Source organism: Anser brachyrhynchus (genome assembly GCF_964034855.1).
Source record: "Anser brachyrhynchus genome assembly, chromosome: 12".
Classification (NCBI taxonomy): Eukaryota; Metazoa; Chordata; class Aves; order Anseriformes; family Anatidae; genus Anser; species Anser brachyrhynchus.
In genome coordinates this window covers 4,086,916-4,093,021 of record NC_137707.1, presented here as the reverse complement: position 1 = coordinate 4,093,021, position 6,106 = coordinate 4,086,916, and positions in this window count along the sequence as shown.

Sequence of the window (6,106 nt, the reverse complement as noted above, 5' to 3'; positions counted from 1 at the left end):
CAGTACAAGATCAAAGATCTATGGTGTAGTACGCATTTTGAATACAGAACTATTTGAAATTTGGTTAGAATTCAAAATACTTTTATTCAGAAACCAAATTAAAACCTTATATTTTCACTAAAGGCATTCTCTTAACTTTAAAATAAGTCTTTATGAGAGCTGTACTTCCAGTAAGTACATGAACTTTGAACAAGGCCATCTCTTCTGGAGAATATTCTTTGGGGAGAAAAAAAATAAAAAAAAATAAAAAATAAAAAATAAAAAAATTAAGCAAACATCTTAAATATTTAAATTGCATTTTAAATACTGTCCTGGGACATAAAGTCCATCTAAGTATTTTCTTATATACAGATCGTACCAACTGAATGATTTTTTTCACTATTTCAAGTTTTAGCATCATTTCCTTTTTTTTTTTTTTTTTTTAATTAAGCAGAAACAACCTAGGTCATTTTAATTCTCATTTTTTCCCCTTTATCTCCCCTGCATCCCCAACACTCCCAAATTCCAGCTCCAGTTAAGATTCAGTACATGATTCCAGCCTAATCCCCAGTAATTGGGTTCATGAGTTGTCTGGTTTACAAATCACATTGGGGTGGGAACTTTGCATATCTGTTTCAGCAAAATAGTTACCTTAATTTTTCTCTGTTCTTCATTAAAAAAAAAAAAATTAAAAAATTAAAAGGCTCTAATAGTTTGAACAACTGTAGTATATTAGATATATATATAACTTTTGATTGCCTTTTCTAAAAAAAGGAACCAGAATACCTTTTATTTTCTCATGACCCTACCAATCCAATAGCTGCCTAGTTTATCTGTTTCAGCAACTAGTTGCATATGCTGCCTTTCAGAGATTGTCCTTGTTAGTTCTATCCATAATAAAGAGATAAGAAAAAGTGGAAGAGATGGATATTCATAAATACTATACAGAATACAAAAAGGCAATACCTTTTTCTGTTTTTCAATGTGATGTGAGCTATTGCAGTGAGATAGTGCATTCTGCAGTTACTGCAGCTCCAGTCACATGAAAAATTAATGCAACTCCTTTAAAAAATTGCATTTGCAGCATTTATTACAGCCTTGAAAGCATGTAGTTCGTGTTTGCGTTTGGAAGGACTTCTCTGTGAGAAAACAATCAATACATCCAAATCCAACTCTTTCCAAGAGAACAAATCTCCCACTGACTTCAACAGTGGCAGTGCTTAAATAAGATCAGCAGATTCCAGCGCTTAGCAAGCCAAATTAAAGGGAACTTCTGAGCCTTACCTTAAGAAATCTGCATAGACAGCAAGCATCTGGTGCTGATACCAGGCTTTAAATGGGGTTGATAACCAGAGAAAGCTCGCTAAGATACCAGCTGTTCTTCCAGCCCTGCACCTCTGAGAGAATTAGGAGAGCTGTAGGAAACTAGCCAAGCTCCGGAGTAGTAGCTAATGGGTGGGCTGGTATCAAGTTTGAAGAAGGCAATGAACAGTGACAACTTCAGCAAGGTTTGACATGTGTTGTGTGAACTACCGTCTGCTGCAAGACTCATCAGGCGGGTAATGGCTTCTGGGCACTACCGTAACAAACCTGAGCTGAAACCAGAGCCTGGAACCCAATCCCACGTTAAGCTCTCCTTGGGCTCTCAGCTAAAATCTGAGTATATAAGGTTTAATAACTTAATAACTACCAAGGCAGATTACATATTGCTGTATCAACAGCATTCTCCAACTACTAACTAATGCTGATACAAATTTATTTTAAGATGAATAAGTATATGTTTGCTTTATCATTTATTAGATATTATGTGGCAACAAGCATTTTTTTTTTCTGAAGAGTTTCAGATATTCTAAATAAATTAAAAAAAAAAAAAAAGTCCAACTGCAAAGTACTTTGACTCTGACCCACTTGCAATTGCTCAATTATCTAAATGTAGGCACCTAGATTGGATGCAACACTATCGGGACGTTTTAGCTTGCCTATTACCCTGCGTACCATGTATGTAGATGGCTTGATGGAAGTTTTATGGTAGCTGCATGTGGAAAAATATCTACTGACAGGCACCTGAATAAGTGCAGAAACATGCCTGAACGTGCTTAAGACATAGGAGTTCCCTTTAGGTCCATTCATGAGTCCTCTTTCAAAGAGGGGTCCTAAATAGTGAGAAACATCCGTACAACAGCCTAGTGGTTGGCTCGTCTGCTTGAGAAACCACCTCTGAGTAACATTAATAAAGATTTTTTCTTCCGCCTGATTTTTGCTATGTTTGGAAATGAGTACCTTGGAGACATAACACTTCTGTACTATTTAATTTTTTGAAAAATTCAAATGTTTTGTTTTGTTTTTTTTTTTAATCTTTCAGTAAACGTGATAGCTCCTCATTCCTTATTTTTCTAGAGAAAACAATGCTAAAAATGTGTAACTGCTCCAGAGGTTTCCTTATCAAAGCACTGAAGAATCGGACCCCCATTATCTTAGTTCATCAGGCCTACTAAATCTTTGTACTCATTTCCACAAAGAGACCACAGGCGGCATGTTTTGTAGGCCGTGAAAGTCTGAACTAAACCAAAAGACTATAAACTAAAAGAGTATAGCGAAATACATAGAGAGTTTATCTGATTCAAGAAACACTTACTGCTTTCTTTAACAGGACTTTGTGATAGCTCAGCATCTGCAACTAATCTGAATATCCTCCCTTCAAACAATATTTTGGCCTCTCATTACCCTTCCAGGGCACACGCTGGAGCACAGTTCTGCTAAACTCGACACAACTTGTACCGATAGAGGCCCTACTCCTGTGAAAAGAAAAATGGTGTAAGTTGGTCATAAAACAAGCGTTAAGTGACAAAGTAACATCATTTCTATTGATTTGCTTTCAAGAGCAGGATGCAGCTGCGAAACCGCAATGTGCCTAACAGCACAGCAGCTCTCATTGCTTACTGAGGAAGCGAGCCACCACAACCAGCCTCCGCTTTTTCCTTCTAGACAAATGGTACCCCAAGTTGTGACAGAAGTGTTCTGAGAAGGTCAGGGATCCAGGCTGAAGGGCCAGGGTGGTCGGTGAAAGCAACTGGCAAAATGGGCCCCCTTGAGGAGGCGTTCACAGGACGTTGTGAGGGCCTGAGCAGGCAAGGCCGCGAGGTGGGTTTCTGTGAGGAACGAACGGCACCGCACCTTACAGCTTTGGCCTTTTCTTCACGCTATGGACTGCACCAAGTGGGGCAGCCCAAACACTGTTTACAGCGTTACATCGTGGCCTAAAGTCACAGTTATTTCAGCAGTGCTGGTTAAAAACCTGCACTCAAAAGCACTGCCTCCTACCAGAGCAGAAACCTGGTGGGACAGGTGAATAGTGTTAGTGCTGGGAGGGCTGCTGGCACGGTCACACACGGCACTGGTACAAAGCTGTAACTTTGCCAAACCATTCTCAGCTTTTAGTATGTCTCATTTTAGAACCACTAAGTGACAGATTTGAAGCTACTGCTCTTTTATTTTTGCCAGTTGTCCCCCCGTAAGAGTCCCGTGGGTGTTACCTGACAGCTATCAACGCCCTTGCTGCTAACAGCCTGCTCTTCAAAACCAGAGTAACAATTTTTACACGTTGAGAGGAAGGAGGGCAAGAAACTGGCCTCCTCTTGTCTTTTTGAGCTGTGAAGACACCCTTTGATACAATAAAATCCCTCTCTAATGACATGCTTATTATCATAAGACGTAGTACAGATGGTGAATATTTATTTTTTCTCTTCAGCATCATTCATGCTAAAATCGCTCTTTAGAAATTGGAAAATCCAAGCACTGCTAGATGCTTAGGAATCAATGACCAATGAAAGAAAACTAATAGCAATTAACAGCTGGTGGCTTTTATGAGCAGAGACTGTCCCACCTTCACCCTCATCTGATTTTTTTGCATTTAAAATTGTACCGTGAATCTGGTACAGAACTCACAGTAGGAAATTGAGCCTCCCATTGCTAGCTTATCAATAAAACAGATGAAGTGACCTCAGAAAGCGAAACACAATCAATAACCAAAACCATAACAATGGCTGAAGAGGAAATATCTCTGCAGGTGCTAGGGCTCTGATGGAGAACAGATGTTGGGTAACAAACGTACTTATCCATAACGGCTCCTGGAAGATGCTGCAGATCCTTGCCTTTAATCTGCTGCTCAGCCCCACATCTCAAGCACCTTAGAACAACAACTAAGAATTTTACTAAACTGAGTTGACTGCTAATGCAGGAAGCAACTATTAAGTCAATTCATGAGAAATGGGGCATACGCATAAGGTAAGACGGAAGGGGCAGACTTGTTCCCAACATGTCAGCTAAATTACATTGGTAGGCAGCTATGCAGGCAGCCTGGGAACCATGGGGTACAGGAGTTTATCAGAATTTTAGAGAAACTTCTGTGGCTGCTTTGACATGCCAAAATGACAGTATCTATCTTCTCAATTTTAGGAGTGATAGGAAGAAAGAGGCGTGCATGTTTCCCTCAAGCCAAGGGCAGATATAAGCACTGCAGAATAATGTTTTCTGCACTGGGTGTAAGCCAGAGGTCTTCGGACATAATTGAAATGATAACAAAAAGCTAGCAAGCTTTGTTTTTCTTCCTTGTAAGATATTATCAAATTATTGAACTAACTCTCATACATTTTGTTTGGGGCTTCAAGTGGAAAAAATTCATTATCCTGTAAGTCCAGCCATTAAGACTATTGCATTGTCTTTTACTTCCATCTGCAATAAGCAGGAGCCATAGTACTATTTGAACTGTGGAGAAGAGGTGGATGCACATTTCACTGCCCTCATAGCTCCTCCTGTTTCAAAAAAAAAAAGAAAAAAAATTGCATTTTCAGAACTCTTCCATTTGAAGTAAGTAACCTGGTTTCTTCAAATTTCAAGAGCTTAAAAAAAAAAAAAAGAGAGAGAAAGGGTTCTCTTTCTTCATTCCTCTCTGCCAAGAGTACCTTGTACCTATTTTTACAAGCAACTAAATTGAAACCTGAACTGTAAAGGAAGAAGTATTTTTCAAAGCTTGGAAACCCAACAACAGAATGAAGACATCTTCTGACTACCATTCAGAACAAAAGTAGCCGATCCTGTAATAGTTCAGTGAAAATTTCTGTACTAATACAGTTATGTGCATACGTTCACCCTAAGGCTCCATATAAAAATCTGATTAGCAAAATGCCCATTCTACTTCAAAAAGAAAGTAAGTAGTTTCTTCAATCACCTGCTCTGATGCTCTGAATTGTTGACAGCTACCTTTTATGAAGTGATTGAAAAATGTATATGGAGTGTATACGTACATATTTAACACACAGTGTTCTCCCATATGTTCAAGTTCCAGGTCTAAAACTTGCACATCAAACTTCAGATGGAACTGGAAACCATCTACTTTAATTTCATAAGCTTCCATATGAACTACCATAAAGACTATACACACATGTGGTTGTGCAGACTACTTACGGTAACTATTGCCCCAAAAGCAAAATTAGACCATCACTTCCGCACGTTGGCCAGGATGGAGGTGGTTTTTTCAAAGTCTTTTACTGAAAGTTTCCAATACTTCAACTGTTTTAACCTTAGGCCTTAAGTCCCCAGCTCTCAAAAACACAATGAAGGCAACCTGGAATAGGATAATTGCCACTTCCGATGACCAGCTGCTGCAGAAAAATGTCTTTTTTTTCCCCCTCAAGAGAGTAACAGGCAGGGGATATACCCTTTCCTTTAACCATTGGTACTGTGAAATCTACCATGAACACAAGCTAGTTAACCTGGCTTTTCTCTGGTTAGAAGGTATTTATAAAAAAGATCCATGTAACGGTTAGCAGTCTGGAGGATGGGATTTTTCTCTAATAATTAATATTTTAAAAAATTGTAAAACCAATTATATAATTTCATTTTAGGAGAAAGGCTAACTTCTCATAGTAAATAAACTTACAGCTTTCTTCACTCCGGTTTTCATATAGGAGCAGGGACTCTACCACTTTCAATTCCCTTGTATAATTCTTCTCTCAAAAACAGGAACAAGATTTGACCAGAAAGGGAAGAAATCGGGAATTATATGACAGCATCAAACTGTGCTAAGATGGTCTTACTTCCATGGTGATACTATTATCGACGAAAGCTG